General features: G+C 41.8%; 1 protein-coding gene and 1 long non-coding RNA gene across 9 annotated transcripts in view; one reads left to right on the forward strand and one right to left on the reverse strand.

The window, feature by feature from the left end:
• The window catches only part of LOC126365733 (multiple PDZ domain protein), a 2,074,088-nt gene that overhangs the window by 1,406,220 nt on the left and 648,553 nt on the right, over positions 1-19,315 (reverse strand). The window lies entirely within an intron of this gene.
• The window catches only part of LOC126365738 (uncharacterized), a 54,135-nt gene that overhangs the window by 19,223 nt on the left and 15,597 nt on the right, over positions 1-19,315 (forward strand). Inside the window, exons 2-3 of one of the 2 annotated variants that reach the window (XR_007566256.1) lie at positions 3,099-3,463; positions 14,933-14,999. This is a non-coding gene — a long non-coding RNA (uncharacterized LOC126365738). Of the gene's footprint in view, positions 1-3,098; positions 3,464-14,932; positions 15,344-19,315 lie in introns of those variants that run through there. The other variant, XR_007566255.1, reaches the window with a different exon arrangement.

The raw sequence follows: 19,315 nt of genomic DNA on the forward strand, positions 1-19,315 counted from the left end.
CCAACTAACTGAAGTGGTAACAATACCCCGTGCTAGCAGCTGCTACATAAATGAAACGAGATCAATATAGCCACTGGAGAAAAGAGTACCTGAGTAACAGTACTGTAGCTTTCATTTGATCAGCAACTTTGGTTATTCCTACTGTATTTGTTATTTGAACACAAAAATAATATCTACTAAAGCGAATTATTGTCGTTCTTTCACACAGCAGACGCTGGAGAGTTGAATACCTTCGTTTTCCAGTAGTTTTCAAAACAAATGCTTATGAACATGAGCACCTATTCAAAATTGTACCTACTGCGTCTTCTATACAGCCCACAAAGTTTATCAAAAAGAGGGAGAGAGAGAGAGATAAGTGCATGTTTTCAATAATACAGTGCAGGATGTATGAAAATAAAGTTGTTGGTATTCGTATCTACACACAACAGAATGCAACACAAAACTGTAGAAAATTGTTTACTTTATTCAAGTACCCATTTTACATTGCAATACATTGCACATTAACGGTAAATGTACATCACTGTGCAAGCACTACTGCAAGTAGTTATAGCTGGTAAATAAGAAACCATGTTGCAGATTTACAAAGAAATTACCCAGTCGTCTGTAGTCTTGTGTGAAAATTGCTGTTACAAAAGAGCTACAGGAATGAGCTACGAAGACAAAGTTCATTTCACGCAGACTACTCTGAACCTGCGACGAATACGCGATCTAGTGTGATTCTATGAAGAGCTTCGCGTATTATCGCAACTGCTCTGTGTGCATGTCTTTTTTTTTTCTTTATTGAATTTCAATTCCCCCCGAAGGGGGCGGGCTGGCAGCAGCTTAGTATGCCGCTCTTCAGCCTACAGACTTTGTTAGAAAGATGAAGAGAATAAATAAGAAAAACAGGCGATGAAATCGGAGACTTAAAGAGTAACACGGCAAAAAAAAAAAAATCGTGGAACTTAAAACAAAGAACAGAGGGATGGTAAAATACATACGAAGCAGACAGGTAAAACAATAGACAGACAATTAAAAAAAACACGGTGACAGTCTGGTTGCTGTTCGCAAAAGATATAAAATTCACACCTAGCGACAGCATGGTTTCTGTTCGCAACACGAGAAAGACGAACAACACTGAACAGTCACTGAAACACTGCACTAAAAAGTTGGCGAATGTGACATACCACAGCCGAGAGCAGATGGGGGGAAAACTCTACAGACGATGGGAAAATGAAAAAGGGGAGAAGGAGAGGAAAAGCGAAGGGGGGGGGGGGGGGGGGGAGGCGGGAAAGGAGCCAATGGAGGATGAGGACCCATAAGAGGAGTGGGGGTGCTGGGCAGACACGACAGGAAGTGGGGAAGGCAGTGGAGGGGAGGTAGGGAGAGGTTTGGTGGGGAGAAAACAGGATGGGAGGGGGGGAAGAGGAAGCCCAGGGAAAGGATGGAGGAAAGGAGGGGGGATCAGAGTTGATAGGAGGGATAGATGGAGGGAGAGAGGGCTTCATCCGGGAGGGGGAGTTGATGGAAGCCACCTTGGGAAAGGAGATGAAGGGTGTAGAGATGGAGGGTAGTGGGGACACAACAGTGAAGGCGTGGCGGGGGGCGGGGACGGGAGAGGAGAGGAGCAACCGGGGGTGAGGGGAATCAAGGCGGCGGGAGACGTAGAGTACGCGGATATGTTCGAGGAACAGGAGCAGATGGGGGGAAAGGAATGAGGTCTAGAGGATCCGCTTGGGGGACGGGAGGCATATACGGAAGGCTAGGCGGATGTACATGTCCTGTCCGGCACGTGTATCTACTACCCGTGTTCCAATGCGGCAGCGGCTTAACTTGTTGCAGGAGATTAGCGACAGCAAGTCAAATAAAAATGTTGTTCACAATTGCTTCAACTTTATATTGGGCATATAACTTTACTATACTATATTTATTAATTAGTGATAATACGAGGGTGATTGAAAAGTTCTCGGAATCACCACGAGAGGTCATCGCTAGCGCATCGAGTTGTTCACGCGATATTCATTGGACTGTTGCCTGTTAAGACGTACCACGTCAGTGCTCTTGGAAGAGAGCTGTGGCGGTGACGTAGCTCTGTTGTTGTTCCCGCGTAGTGACTTGTGAAGATGGAAAAAAATGGAGATTCTAGCAGTGATTTAGTACTACGTAAAGAAAGGTATGAAAGCAAAGGACTTTCATGGCGATTTACAGAATACCCTGTGGGGACTCGGCTCCTTCATATTCAACTGTTGCCGAGTGGACAAATGAATTAAAATCTGGTCGGGAGTTCTTAGATGAAGATCCGCGCAGTGTTCGGCCAAGATGTGTCACTACTCCAGAAATCATTGCAAAAGTACACAAAATGGTCATGAAGGATCGCCGTTTGAAAGTGCATGAATTACCCATGCTTGCCAGATGTCATCTGAAAGGGCATATCACATTTCAACTGAAGAATTAGAAATGAAAAAATTCTCTGCCAGATGGGTGCCGAGACTGTTGTCGCTGGATCAAAAACTCATGAGATTGGACATGGCAAAATTACATGCACTAAGGTATGAATTATTGCCACACCCGCCTTATTCACCTGATAGGGCTCCGTCAGACTTCCAGCTCATCCGAATACTAAAAATTTTTCTTTGTGGATGATGATTCACTACAAACGAAGAATTGATAGTCGGAATTGACAGCTATTTTGCAGGCCCCGAGGAAACCCATTTTCGAGATGGAATCAAAGCACTGGAACATCGTTGGACCAAGTGCATTTAATCTACAAAGAGACTACATTGAAAAATAAAAAAGTTCCAGTGATGTAAGTATTCTCTTTCTATTTCGTCCCGAGAACTTTTCAAACCACCCTCATACTATATAGACGTTATGCAAAGTTCATAAAATCTAAAAGCAGTACTGCCCATTTTCTTTGTCGATTGTGAAGTAACTTCCACATTTGCTTGTTTACGTATAATTTTGATAGCTAAAACTTTATTGGTGAATGTGTAATTCAAGGAGGTGTCTTTAGACACTGATATCATTGAGAAAGGAATTTCTTTTTGTTTCACATTGGCTTTGAAGCAAAACCATTCTTGTCTATCGGACGATGCTGATTTTGGCTGTGTTTGTTTCAGATCACTCGACTTCTATTCGCCTCGTCTCTGTAAAGGAATTACAAGCCTGGAAGTGGGACTACCGTTAAGGAAAGCGAGGAGGTCGTTTTCTATCTTGTACGGAAAGGGTTGACCAACAAGAAGCTGCCAAAACTCCCTCCTCACTTACGACTTCGTTTCTCTTGCTAGAACTGAAGTTAAGAATACCCACTAGCACTTTATAGTGTTAAAACTACGACGACTGTTTACAAGTCACAGCTCACCCTAATGTTCTCTGTCGCAGGTAAAGTTCTCGAGAGGAGCAGGACTTCTCTGACATACGAGATGCTGGCTGGCTCTCGCCACTATTCTTCGTCTCCGCCTGTACCAGAATGTAATTGCTTCAGGTACTGCAGTGTCAGCCCACTACATTTTTTATTCAACCTACAATTTTTAAAGTAAAGTTTTTTTTATTTGCCTTCCAGAACATTATGCAAGTTCTTAGAAGTTGGTGGTAAAGAAATGACGACAGAAGGTTATCTCGGTTCAGATACGTGTCTGAAATTTCTGCTTATTTTTATTTTCGTAAAAATAATTGTTTTATTTGAAATAACGAATTCTGGCAACAGTATTCGTATAAAACACTGATTAATCAGTAACAGGTGCAGTTGCGCTCTACCAAAACTACGGTTTGGGAGCCGATGACTTCTCTTTGTTTTTAATTTATTTGTTTGTTTGTTTGTTTTCCACATAATTAGAACCGCGCATCGTTAGTCCACAGTGTATTTTATAATTTTAAACTCCACTGTGTAAGTAAAAAGATTGCTGCTCGCGTAACTTCTGTGCTTTTATGTTACGAAAATAATTACCTTTGATCCAATTACAGCTTACATGCACAAACACAAAACGTCTATATAATTATTGTTACTGTCTTGTGATCAATAGCACGTTGTCATCGCAATCAAAGGCTAGAATTTCCTGCTATAATTAATAAGTGCGATAGTTGTTTAACAACAACAGAAACATGTTTTATATAAGCTCCACGAAGTATTCAAGCGTTGTTTGATATGTTTCTGTTTCGCTCTTTTTTTTTAATGACCTTTTTTTAGAGTAAATTGCTTTGTCTAGCGCTGTATGATAAATCTGTATTGTTTCTTGTTTTTTTTTTTAATATTTTTACTATAATATTCCCCTGCTTCACGGTCTTATCAAACATTTTCGAATAAAACCTGAATTAAATACTGTAAGTTTCAATTTTGCTACAAATAGTTTATTTTTAATTAACAGGCAGGAGGATAACTACGCAGAACAAAAATTTTCCGTAGGTTATGCGGCCCTTTATACAGCCACACTCCAGTTCTAGATTGTTCATCTTTTACGGTTTCTGGGGGAATACAGTAAGACACTGATCGCATACGCAAACAAAGCGATCGAAATGAGGTAATCCTGATACGTATGCAGCACACCTAACAACGTACAGGTAACGCAGTTACTATCTTAAGCGACCAAAGCTACTAGGAATAGCACAGTATGCTTACACACTATAGTCTACGGAAGCCTACTCTAGTAACAGGTGATAAGAATCAAAACGGTTCGGTGGTCAAACAGTGTCATTAAATATTTAGTATTTCAAACACAATTTGTGTAACTATTATGAAATAATTTTAGTTGAGGACAAGTCCCTTAATCAAATAAGTCCATACCCACTCAAGCATATACAAAAGTACATAGCCACGCATCTCCTCTTATTTAGAATAACCATAATGGCACAACCACAGCGACTGCTTACCGCTGAATTATTTTATTAAATCAGTCGCTCTATATTTCCATTAACACACAAATGTTTCGGCAATGTGTGGGAGTTAAACTTTTCAAGCCCATCAGGGAAATAGGTGAATTGCTTAAATATGTAAAAGATGAACGTCACTCAGTGGCGATAGCTGGTGCTTATAAAAATCCGTTCAACTTTGGTCAAGAATGTACTGGAAGTCGTAACACCCATTTAGTCACGCAAGAGAAGTACTGTCGCTTTCAACGGATCAGTAAGACGGTCGTAGAGGAACTTGCTTCACAGCGTAGAGATAATGAAGTAACATATCTCGAGACTGGAGTTTTACTCAAGAAAATTCATTACCATGCACGCTTGTATACGGAGACAAAAGAAATTAATAAGCCCCATAATAGAACGAGTTATTACATTAAAATATCTCTGAAAAATCACACAGCAGAACGGACTTGAAAAATTTGCAATGCATGTAAGATTTAATAATATGAAAAGGGACAGCGTTTAACTAGAAATATCAATCGCAACAACCACTTACACAGGAAAATAAAACTAAAGCACTATGCCATAGAGAGAGCATCAGCATGTTTACATATTTGCGAATGCTGAAAGATACTTGAAAGACGGATTGTCAGAAAAACAGTGGGTGCAGTACAAACTAAAGACGGTTTGAAAATGAGTAGGAAATTTACCAAAACATACAGAAAAATCTTTGGACAGCTCTACCAAATGAGTGAATGGAGACTAATGTAACAAATATTCCCGTACTTGTTGAAAAAGATATCAACAACGACATAGATTACAGAAATACGATAAGAATTACAAAGTAACAACATGAAAGTACCGGTAGTAACACAAATTTTTTATTAATAAAATGCTAAATTTAGAAGGTTTCCAAGGAACAATAAATTAGACATTAGAACCAACATGGCCAGAAGAAATGAAAAGACAACATGGAAAGAAGATAGAAAGCATTAGGAAAGACAGGAAGCAAAAACACCATAATAATTTTAAATGAAAAGAAAATAGATTTACATTAAATATAATACGCATGACGACTTCGTACATAAAGTATTATTCTAACGACCGATGAAAGTATTCGACATCTTATGACTAGTTGTCATGTGCACCTGGTAAGGTCTCTCTAAATCCGCGGCCTCTTCATCTTTCTAGATAGTTGCCAGTTTTTCACCTCTGAGTATTCACCCCCCCCCCCATCCCCCACCCCCTCAAATAGCGATGAAACGTTAGACAATAGTTTTATGAACCGATCAGGACACTCAGTACGAGATATTTGACAGAAGTGTGTTGTAAAGTGTTAGGGAAAATGTATCAACAGAGAGTTTTGACGTCACAGCTAGCTGTTCAGGATGCTTGATACGGGCAAGTCTTCAGGTCCAGATTGTATACCGATTAGGTTCCTTTCAGATTACGCTGATACAATAGCTCCCTACTTAGCAATCATATACAACCGCTCGCTCACCGATAGATCTGTACCTACAGATTGGAAAATTGCGCAGGTCGCACCAGTATTTAAGAAGGGTAGTAGGAGTAATCCATCGAACTACAGACCTATATCATTGACGTCGGTTTGCAGTAGGGTTTTGGAGCATATACTGTATTCAAACATTATGAATCACCTCGAAGGGAACAATCTATTTGATACGTAATCAGCATGGTTTCAGAAAACATCGTTCTTGTGCAATGCACGAAGTAATGGCCGCTATCGACAGGGGATCTCAAGTTGATTCCGTATTTCTAGATTTCCGGAAAGCTTTTGACACCGTTCCTCACAAGCGACTTCTAATCAAGCTGCGGGTCTATGGGGTATCGTCTCAGTTGTGCAACTGGATTCGTGATTTCCTGTCAGAAAGGTCGCAGTTCGTAGTAATAGACGGCATATCATCGAGTAAAATTGAAATGATATCAGGTGTTCCCCAGGGAAGCGTCCTGGGACCTCTGCTGTTCCTGATCTATATAAATGACCTGGGTGACAATCTGAGCAGTTCTCTTAGGTTGTTCGCAGATGATGCTCTAATTTACCGTCTAGTAAGGTCATCCGGAAAACAGTATCAGTTGCAAAGCGATTTAGGAAAGATTGCTGTATGGTGTGGCAGGTGGCAGTTGACGCTAAATAACGAAAAGTGTGAGGTGATCCACATGAGTTCCAAAAGAAATCCGTTGGAATTCGATTACTCGATAAATTGTACAATTCTCAAGGCTGTCAATTCAACTAAGTACCTGGATGTTAAAATTACGAATAACTTCAGTTGGAAAGACCACATAGATAACATTGTGGGGATGGCGGGCCAAAGGTTGCGTTTCGTTGGCAGGACACTTAGAAGATGCAACAAGTCCACTAAAGAGACAGCTTACACTACACTCTTTCGTCCTCTGTTAGAATATTGCTGCGCAGTGTGGGATCCTTACCAGGTGGGATTGACGGAGGACATCGAAAGGATGTAAAAAAGGGCAGCTCGTTTTGTATTATCACGTAATAGGGGAGAGAGTGTGGCAGATATGATACGCGAGCTGGGATGGAAGTCATTAAAGCAAATACGTTTTTTGTCGCGGCGAGATCTATTTACGAAATTTCAGTCACCAACTTTCTCTTCCGAATGCGAAAACATTTTGTTGAGCCCAACCTACATATGTAGGAATGATCATCAAAATAAAATAAGAGAAATCAGAGCTCGAACAGAAAGGTTTAGGTGTTCGTTTTTCCCGCGCGCTGTTCGGGAGTGGAATAGTAGAGAGATAGTATGATTGTGGTTCGATGAACCCTCTGCCAAGCACTTAAATGTGAATTGCAGAGTAGTCATGTTGATGTAGATGTAGATGTATTTGAATGCATTCCTGAATTTATTTGTGAGTGTGACATCCAGCGGCCTGAAGACACGGCTCGCAGCATCTCTTGAAAAGAAGAACGTTAGCGCTCGATGCTCTGAGAGGAGAGAAACGCTAGGAACGACGTTGGACTGGGCGAGCGCTGATTCTTGGGATTCCTAAGTAAAACAGGTTCCTCGACGCAATTCGTCCGTAATTGAAATTCGCGTGACTGGCACGTGTCCGTAAGAAGTGAACCGACCGTGCAGCACCATATCCCAGCAGAGCTAATAAAATGTAGCTGCGTGGCGAACTGTCTCGAAAGGTATTGTTCCCCCTTACGCTCTACTCTGTATTTCGAAACGTGAAATGTAGGCTTCTAGTGATTGTTGAGGTTACTGTACTTATCCACGTATACCTTACTTTAAATGGCAGTAGTTTACAGGGGCGCGCCTTTTTGCGAGATGCACATGAATGCTTTATTTTGTCTGTACACCCAGACGCGTTTCACCTTTTTAACAAGGTTTCTTCAGTGGGTGGCCTGGAATATTACACGATTTTTCGTTTTAACGTACTTTTTTTTAAGAAAGTAAGTCCATTGAAATATTTTATAACAAACTGAAACTGTACTTGTAGTTAAATGTCTAATTCGTTACTCGAAAACCATACCGGTGTCTACACGAGGGAAAACTGCATGATTTTCAAATAATGGATGCCATATCATAATATACGATTAAAGGTCTTTCCACTTAGAAACTGAAGTGAATAGCCTCCAAACGAGATGTGCAATCGCTACGCTGTTTCTAGGAAATGAAAACACCACATGCTGTGTGCTGCGACACAAATATATACAGCCAGAAAACATATTTAATAGTTCTTCGTGTTCATTTCTTAAACAGATCGATTTCTATTTTTACTACAAAACCGGTGGCCGACGTATGATTTTGATCACTGTGGGGCTTTTAACAGGGCTCTAGTGCAGAAAGTTCACGAGCTACTACGATTACACTCTGTGAGCGTTTTGTCTGCCCTGTAAGGACAACCACGATCGCAAAACCTGGGGCTTTTGTAACAGAATATGTCGTTCAGAGTGATTACTATTAGACGCGGTATGCGAACTGGGTGTCTTACATGCAATGACCATTAGACGTTGCATAGCTTTTGAGACGAAAAGTGCACATAAGCTGCTCATATTGTCGTTTTATGCCCATTCATAACCATGTGTTTTTGTAAACTATAACCATAAACTGTGAAATAAGTGCTTGACTTTACCTACAAATGAGAAAGACGTAACTTCTGGCATCACTTCGCATAACCGTAATGAGTGAAGCTCGCCTTTATGACTTCCGTCACGGACTTAATTGTAGGTTTAAAACCTTAACACGGCGGAGGCAGGGGCGCCCGCCATTTACATACGGTGTTTCGAAGTCCTAAGGGGGAGATAGATGGCGTCATAGAGAACACCTTTTGTGAGAGACAAAATATTCGCCGTCGCTTCCCCTCGTCCTCAGTATTCGCCTGGCCTGGGACGACGAGATTTCACCGAAATGACAAGGTCTATCAACCAGGTGTGCTACATACTACCTAACCCAGGAAATTGATAAAGTGAGTTTCAAGAAGAAAACCACAGAAGTGTGTGTCACCAAGCGGAGAAAGATATTTAGAAGGCAATCAGGAACTTCAATATTGCGCGGCCTACCACCTTTCGTGAAGTGCAGATGAATAGATGATAGGCAACACATACTGCAAAGTTCCTACGCCCTGCCCCCTCCAGACGGCATAAACAGTTGAAGTGTCTGAGAACATTTTGTCTCTAACTAAAGATCTTTCCCCTGATGGGATCTATCCCCCTACACGTTTGTAGCAAAGACATCGAAACACCCTGTAGGTACCTATAGGTCATATTTGAAGAATCCAGCGGCAGGGAGGAACTCGGGCAAAGAATGCTCTGCCCAATGAGCTGGGCAGTCATCGTGATGTCGTAGTGTGTTCCTCCTTTTTAGGAATGAAATGTTTTGCTGACACCGGTGTAACCTTACATAGCAGACATACACTATATGATCAAAATATCCGGAAACCTACTAATAGACATTAAAATGGGGTGTGTCCGCCCTTCACCGTTGTGACTGCTTTAACTCTGCTGGGGATAATTTCAGTGAGGTGTACGAATGTCTGTAGAGGAATGGCAGCCCAGTCTTTCTCAAGAGCGAAAACAATATGCTGGACCCTGGCATCTGGAGGGTAGTCGACCTTCTAACTCGTCCCGAAGATGTCCTACAGGATTCAGCTGAGGTCTCTAGGCGGGCCATTCCATTTCAGGGATGTTGTTGTCCACAAACCATTGCCTCGGAGATGCTTCTTTATGACGGGTGAGCTGTCATGCTGATACAACCATTACCTCTGAACTGTTCCTCTACTGTACGCAGTACTCAATGCTCCAAAATGTGTTCATATGATTCCGCACTTAGCGTTTTCTTAAGCGCAGTAAGGGGTTCACAGTCCAATAATGACAAAACACCTCTCTGCCATAACATTACCTCTTCTATACTTGACTGAGCGAGGTGGCTCAGTGGTTGGCACACTGGACTCATTCGGGAGAACGAAGGTTCAATCCCGCATCCGGCCATCCAGATTTAGGTTTTCCGTGATTTCCCTAAATCGCTCCATGCAAATGCCGGGATGGTTCCTGTGAAAGGGCACGCCCGACTTCCTTCCCCGTCCTTTCCTAATCCGATGAGACAGATGATCTCGCCGTTTGGTCTCTTTCCCCGAAACACCCTAACCCAACCCGTCTCTCTCTCTTTCTCTCTCTCTCTCTCTCTCTCTCTCTCTCTCTCTCTCTCTCTCTCTCTCTCTCTCTCTCTCTCCTGTACTACACTATTGGCACTAGACATGAAGGTAACGTTTGTCCAGGCGTTTGCCACAGCGACACCCTTCCATCGGATTGCCACAGAGTCTATCAAGATTGATGAGTTCAAATCACATGTTTCCAGTTATCCACAGTCCACTGGCGTAGCTCTCTACACCACCTGGACGTCGCTTAGCATTGACTACAGAAAGGTATGGCTTATGACGAGCTGCTCGACCACTGTATCCCATTCTTTTTAACTCCCTCCGCACCGTCGTCGTTCTCACTGGACTAGCAGCACTTTCATACTCGCGAGTGGTTCCATCACTAATTTCACCCGATTTTTTGCAACACCCTCCGCAACGTTCAACGCTCCCTGTCCGTCATGGTTTAACTGTGGTCGTTCCTTCGCATTTCCACTTTACATTCATTTTACTGACATCCGGCTTGTACAGCTTTAAAAGGGTTGAAATGTCCCTATGACTTTGTTACTAAGGTGAGATCGAACAACTAGTCCACGTTTGAAGTCAATGACTTTTTTCTTTTCGGGGCGACAGAGGTTCAACTCCTGGTCCGACCACGCGGAGTTAGGTTCAAATGGTTCAAATGGCTCTGAGCACTATGGGACTTAACGTCTATGGTCATCAGTCCCCTAGAACTTAGAACTGCTTAAACCTAACTAACCTAAGGACATCACACACATCCATGCCCGAGGCAGGATTCGAACGTGCGACCGTAGCAGCTGCGCGGTTCCAGACGGTTAGAACCGGTCGGTCACAGCTCGTTTGGGATATATTTGCGGTTTTCCTTCTACGCGATTAAGTCGGTATAAGGGTGAACTTCAACGACTTGTTCAAACTTCAGGAGGTGCTTACTGCCAGGACTTGCAGACTGATATGCTGTTTGTGGCTCTAAGGGTACTACAACTCAAAGCCTGGGGTCCGACCCCAGTTAGTCCTCATATTTCTACCGACGCTTCCTTCACCTCTAATGATTGTTAATACGTAAAATGAAAATTTCGGTGTCCATGTTAAATTGTTAATGATGGTGTAACTGAGTAAGTAAACCAATTTTAAGATCGGAGGAAAGCTACGGCTTTTGATATGCTACCTGTTAGCACCGTAACTAATAAAGCACTGCAGCTTTCAAATCAACCTTCGTATTATGGACAGCTTTACTTTATAACTGGAATTTTTGAGGTAAAGAGCTGTTAATTAAAAAAAAACTAAATGGTATTTGACTGCAGTCGAGAAAATGGGAATGGCGGAAGACTGTCAGGATGCTTTAAGAAAAGTACCCTACAGAGCGAATAACAGCCGAATCACCAAACTTTTGCAAGAACTTGTCAGGTTTAGTGAAAGGGTGTGCGCACAAAGAATACCGGTTATGAAGCAGCGCCAAGAATCTGCCCGTGTTACGTAACGGAGCAGCACACAGAGCAGTCCGAGTACACCGGACAGGTGCCGCAAGCCCAGCACGAATGAGGGAAGCATCTGCTGGGCGCAGCCGGTGGCCGATGCACTTAAGACGGTGGGAACTGCAGCGCGTGCATGCTGGATGCTCTCCATTTTTTCTTAAACGATTTTAAAGAAACTATTCGGTAAAGAAAAATCATTCTTTTGCATCTCGTAGCCTCATTCGTCCGTTTCGTGGTGAACTGCCAATCATTTCGTTAATAGGCCTAGTTATCACGACATTTCGGGGTTAAATAACCAGCTGCAAGAAAATCGAATAGACTGCAATGAAAAATAGGTATTGCTATGAGTTTTTATTTGGTGTATTTTAGCCTATAAATCCCTGCATATGAAAACTGGCTAACATTTTGAAATTTTCTTTAAACTTTGGATGATATCTGTAACTAGCATTATCACTAATCTCGAGGGAATTTATTGAATGTAGTGTGATCACTTCCACTCGTACATGCCCAATAATATATCAAAAATGAAATGCTCATAACATCCCCGGTGTATCATAAATGGTTCGTGATGTGAAAATGAGTTATTAATATATGACTGCGCACTAGAGGAGAATAATTTACCATATCGTTAACATGTGGAACATCCTTATCTATAGAAATATATAACCACAGATTCCATCAATGAAATAATGTATTTTTAAGAGCTTATTTCATCAATGAAATAATGTATTTTTTTAAGAGCCGTCGACAGTTGATGAAACTGGAATTAGTCTTGGGTTGCAACATGTAAGTGAAGAAATCAGTTTTAAAAAAAGAATAAGCTGTGTAACAACCTAATAACCTGACTCGTCCTGAGGTTTTCGTTTAATAATACACTGTTTCAGCATTCTTGTCGCAATTGCAACTGCATTAGCGCCTTAGTGAGGAGAAATTGTGTAACCTCTGTTGTGTTTTGGAAAAAGAAGCAAATTTTAATATGGCAACAAGGGACATGTATTATTTAAAAGTTGAAATTGATGATGCTCCTCTATAGAAAGAAAGGATAAGAATTCTGAGGAAAATAAATCGTTCCATGAGTTGTAACACTATAACCCCGTGTATTTTTAATAATGAGCAGCTGGGGCTGAAAAGTCTCAAATGATATTATTTCTATACTATAATGATCTGAGAAATATGAAAACAGTTCCCGTCACAAGTAGCATCTTTTTGTTTCTATCCCCATCCATAGTGAATTCCCGACCTTTTTCACCTGAAATATCATCTGATATATTAAAGAAGAAATCTGTATACATATTGATGAGTAATGGCAAGCAGCTCACAGACTGAATAAACCGTGTTTTAACGAAGACAGACGGCTCCAAGACAGTAATTCTTGTGGAGACAAAATTACTGTTTCGTAGTTTTGAAGCTGTGATCACTGACGATATGCAAAATCTTGTCAACTACTCATCAAGTTCAAAACAGATTATCACTACCTTCAGAAAACAGAAAAAGGTGTTTGTGCTGAATATGTTTAGTCAGTTATTCTTTACATGAATAGGAACGAAAAGACAATGTGCTATCTGGTATGAGATTTTGTTTCTTATTTCTCAGGCCGTTGAGGTGTTGAAAAAAAGTACATTTGTCTGGTTTTAATCCCAGCTATTCATTATTAAAAATGCAATGGTTTACAGAATTCCGCTGCTGTTGTAATAGGAGGAGAAATTTATTGTTGTCTCATTTGCTAACCTTTTTTTCTTTCAGGAAAGGGTTATCAGTGACACATATTGTGTAACACCTACTTTTATCTTGGCGCCAATTTCAATTTCGCTTATTTTGCCAAACTGGGGTTTACACAGCTTCACCTCATTAATGCTGCTGCAATTGTGACAGAATCCATAACAGAGTATTGTTAAACAAATGTTTATGAGACACCCAATAATTTACTAGAAAGCTCATTATTAATATAAATATAAAACTGTAATTTCTTCAATTATGCTATTTACATTTCACCAACTATCAATGGCCCTTACAAAAGCACATTATTCCATTGATAAAATCTGTGGTTATCTGCATATCGTGGTAGACAAAGTTCCACGTATAAACCATATTGTCCTCTTTGGGTACTTTCATTTGACAAAAATTCATTTCGATATTTCGAACCGTTTATGAGATTCAGTGAATCTTATTAACAGTTCACTATCGCTGTATTGTTTGTGGCACAGGAGAAGTTTTCTTGACTCTGGAAAAAATATACATCTCTTCCCAAGTTTAAGAAAAATTTAAAAAATAAATCTCTTCCCAGTTCAAATAAAAATTCAATATGCTGCCTCTACTTCACAGGCAGGAATGTATGAACATAATATGACGGAACGTGAACTCACACCGATCCCAATTTTTCATTGCAAATTATTCAAATTTCGTGTGATGGACCACTTAATTCCCAAACATAAAATAATGTGATAAAGCTTGCAGAGCAGTTAGAAACGGGTGACGTATTAGTCATACAGGCACTGCTGACCTTCACTAGCGAGCTAATCATCGTTGTCTCTGCGCACCTCCAGGCGCACACAACAGAGTTCGGCCATAAGGGGAAGGGAATCAGCACGCAGGCTACTGGCTTTCGTTGCATTCTCACTCTTACACGAGAAGCTATGGTGGATGCAGCACAAGGAATAACAGCTGTTTGGACATACGCTAGACCCGGAAAGATTGGTTCTACACAAACTCTGAAACGGAGGTGCATACATTTGGTGATTCGGTTGGTGTTATCTGGGATACCTTCCGTAGTGCAGGCATGCAGCCTCTCAACTGTTCCTACTGTGTCAGTCGAGAAAATATCAACTCGGCTAGTTCTTGGTATGAGTACCGGACACATGCACCTGCGTTTTACTGCTATCGCTCCAACATCAATGTATTTCATGGAAAAGCACGAAGTGTATTCTGAGGGAATGACATTGTGTATTCCATTCTGATGATAAAGTGATGTAGCCTTATGTAAGAATGTTTCATTTTTGTTGCAGGTGTGATCCTTGAAGGAGAAGTAGGTTACACGTCACAGAAGAGGGTACACTTTCATACAAAAGAATGGTAAGCATTCACCTATCAAGTCCACCATCAAGCGGCTGTAGGACAAGCGCCACAACACAGGAAACATGGCAGATGCAGGAAAAGTGCTCAGTCAAATGTGCTAAACACCAGAAAAATTGATCTCACGCTTGTTGCACATTCTCTGAGTCCTATGAGGGATTGTGACATCTTTCTAGTCAGGCTGGTCTTTATGGTGTTAATATACAAATGACGTTGGCAGGAATGTTGAGTGCATCTGTACATAATTCGAGCTGCTTAATAAGCTGTTTTCGTGTTATAGCTTGCGTGTTATGAAAGCATGCCATTTGCTGCATTGAAAAATGATCAAAAACGCGTTGTTATTGGTACGATTTGTTATAATTAAATGTTAGTTAATGACATATGGGTGGTTAAAGTCTCCAGGACATTGTAACATCTCCTAAAATATTCCTGAACGTTTTTATTACTTTAACAGCAGTATGTGCCGTGATACCCAATGTTATCTTTGTATATAAGAGCGCTCTCGCTCTCGCTCTCTCTCTCTCTCTCTCTCTCTCTCTCTCTCTCTCACACACACACACACACATACACACACACACACACACACACACACACGAGTGAGTGTGTTCGATTTTGTAAACTTGCCAGGCAACATGGGCCAATGAACTACTAGATTGCATTCTACGTCACTGCCCAATTGGATTGCAACTGAACATTTTTTCTAAATTCATCCGTAAAATTCATTTTTGGGAGACATAAATTCTTGACTAATATTGTGTGTAATTGTCTGCGGATATCCAAACACACACACACACACACACACACACACATTTACAAGAAGTCTTGAAAATTAAAAAATACTGCAGTAAACAAATGAAATAAACGACTTTTTTGCTTTATCTAGAGAGGAATTGCATTACAGTCCTGTACTTTCTTGCTTCAAGTCGTGTATTCCATATATTCTAAAAAGTAGAAACGGTAGTCTAATAAGAGCGGTGTTGCAGTTTTGCGGAGCAACGTGGCTAGCAATGGACAAGGGAAAAAGTGTGCGTTTTAATAGATCTAACGTAGTAGTATTACGCGTCCATTTTCGTAAACAAACTGTATGATTCGCGCGACAGATACGACCGAGAACCGTCCCCTGAGAGCTCTGCGGCCGCAATTCACGATGAGGCCCACGTTACGTGTAGTAACGAACTCGGTTCTATGCGTGCAACAACCGCGATGGAAACCATGTTTGGCAGCTTCAAGATGAGAAACACGTCGCGTGCGAGGACGGCTTTAGCATGCAGTTTCAGTGGAGTGCGCAAAACTGCATGGCAGTCGGGTCAGAGCTTGCGAAACCGAACCGTAGTACCGTATGGGTATGATAATAGCGGCACTGGAAGCAGAGTGGTACAATACTGACTGATCAAGTTTTTTCCCCCGCAGAGCTGCGACCAGTGTTCGAGTAACTCCAGCTGCGTTCGGGCAGCTCCGGCAGAATTCGCCTATTGCTATAGATACTTAGCACTGTGTGGACACTTTGATACGGCCGTTTAAAGTAGGGAGGAGGGCTGATCGTTTTCAACCATGGTTGTTTAGGGTGTCGGTCGTGACCGGGCCTATGCGGCTTCGTTTACTGTGCTGCTAACCTCAATAGGCAATTGGGGCAGCCATTACTGAATGCATATGTTCTCCTCTTTGCTTTGTGATGTACGTTATTTTGGAATGAATTACCCTTCTCCATGCCATTTAAGTGATACGAGTACCGAGTACGGCTTCTACAGCCAGGGGCGTATGCACGGCTCGGTTCTGGGTAAGGGTTGGATGTTCACAATTTGTTTATTGTCTCTCTGTCAACTTGTACTACTCCTCTCCCCTCCCTCAAATATAACCAGCCGCAACCGCCACTTTTAACGTGCCAGAGGTATAGGCCAATAATACTAACAAATAAGGTACGGGAAATGTTTTAATAAATTAATAATAGTTTAAGTGCTATAAAATATTTAAAAGTAATAGTAATAATCTGTTTACATCAGTGAATAATAAATTGGTTTAACATGAAGTCCAAGGAACTGCAGTTCAGAGAAATAACAGTTTTCGAAATTTGGAAATTTGTGGTAAGTTTCTACGGGACCAAATTGCTGAGGTCATCGGTGCCTAGGCTTACACACTACTTAATCTAACTTTAACTAACATACGCTAAGGACAACACACTCGCCCATGCCCGCGGGAGGACTCGAACCTCCGACGGGGGGTAGCCGCGCGAACCGTGGAGAGGCGAATCAGAACCCTCGCGACAACAGTTTTTGAAAAGCATACTTCCGAAAATTTGAGAAGTTCACGTGTCACATTTAATTTAAGATCTATAATACCATAAAACTATTACAACTTTGACAGCGTCATATTTTACACGATATGAAATCGAAGTTTGCAGGCACTATTATTGGTATTTCACTATGCACTACTGTTGTGTATGCAGACTATACTTATACGAGTTAAATGCAATGGACAAATAATTAGTCATCTCCAGGAGACATGACGCTAATAACGTGTGAAATCACCACTAGCCTTCATAAAGGCCTCAATTTAGCGAGAAAAAGAGGCCACACGTATTTGCACGTGTTCAAATGGCTCTAAGCACTATGGGCCTTAACATCTAAGGTCGTCAGTCCCCTAGACTTAGAACTACTTAAACCTAACTAACCTAAGGACATCACACACATCCACGCCCGAGGCAGGATTCGAATCTGCGATCGTAGCAGCAGCGCGGTTCCGGAATGAAGCGCCTAGAACCGTTCGGCCACAGTGACCGGCAAGTACACCATATCCAGCTGAAGACACTCATCGAGGTTTAGATCCCGCAGACCTAATAAATCTTGGGGATGTTGACTGCTACTTTTCACCCACTCCACTTAGTCGAAGGCAATTTGTATGGGATTAAGGCAGACGATTTAGCGCGGCCTGTCTAACTGCTACAGAAAGCGTGAATGTTCGTCAAACCAGGAGCGTATGCATGCTGCTCTGTGAACACGACTTTTGTCATCTTGCAAGGTGAGAGTATCCACTGTTTACACATCATCATAACGTACAAGAAGGACAACAATTGATCACTGAGCATGTTGAAATACACATCCTCATTTAAGTTCACGGGAACCTGAATAAGTGAGTCCAATTCAGGATACGAAGAACACCCATAAGCTATTGCATGACTGCTGCCCGCCTGAAGTACACTGTCCAGACAGCGCACGTTAAGGTAGATTTGCATCTGGGGTTTGTATCGGCACAAGTATGCGCGTCATATATATGCATCTCTGGGACATATATCGCGACTTGTAGGAGCGCGCTACTTGCAAGTCATACACGTATGACCGTGCATTCACATCTTGTATCAGAGCGTCCGGCGGCGCAAAACTGTTTGGAATTCGCGACGGCTTTCCAAGACTTTACATTTTTATCTGCTGTTGCGTTTGCCGTTACGGCTGAAGAAAGGAAAACTCACAAAACGTACAGAATACAACAACGGACTCCACATATCACTCAGGATCAAATAGGCATTCTGAAACAAACATGGCGGCAGGGCGCCAAGGATGGTACTGTGCATGCACAGTAGCTCTGCTACTTGTCGAGTATATCGTGATAAAGCTATACACAAAATGCATATGCAACTTGTATAGGCGGGAAGATTCGGATACAAGCTGCGTGAACTTTTGTGCCAGATGATGTATCCCGACATGTCAGATTGACACGAAGCTCATAAAAAAAAAGCTTCAAATGGCTCTGAGCACTATAGGACTTAACATCTGAGGTCATCAGTCCCCTAGAACTTAGAACTACTTAAACCCAACTAACCTAAGGAAGTCACACACATCCTTGCCCGAGGCAGGATTCAAACCTGCGACCATAGCGGTTCCAGACTGAAGCGCCTAAAACCGCTCGGCCACCAGCGGCCAGCACGCTCATACAAGTTCCGATACATGTATCCCAGTGTACCTTTAGACCAATTTAGACTGTCGGTGCATCTGGTGTCTCGCGTCATTAGAAAAAGAGACAGAATAGCGATTCGTAGGACCACACTACACGCCTCTACTCAGCTACTGTTCAGTTTCTGTGCTGTTTGACACAATGCAGACAAGCAATTACTTGTGCCATAATAAAGAATGAATGACCTTTTGCTTTGTACCCGACTCCAAATATACTTTGCACATAGCTCCCTTCGAAATGTTCGCTCGGCAACTTGTTGAGATTTGTGGTCGTGCATTTAAGTACGGCAGTAATTGCCGTCCGATTCTAAGCCAATAGCTACTGATAAATTGTACCGCTCCTCTATGGTTCCTATCGATTAGGCTCTTCTT

The sequence above is a fragment of the Schistocerca gregaria genome, chromosome 4 (assembly GCF_023897955.1).
Source record: "Schistocerca gregaria isolate iqSchGreg1 chromosome 4, iqSchGreg1.2, whole genome shotgun sequence".
Taxonomy (NCBI): Eukaryota; Metazoa; Arthropoda; class Insecta; order Orthoptera; family Acrididae; genus Schistocerca; species Schistocerca gregaria.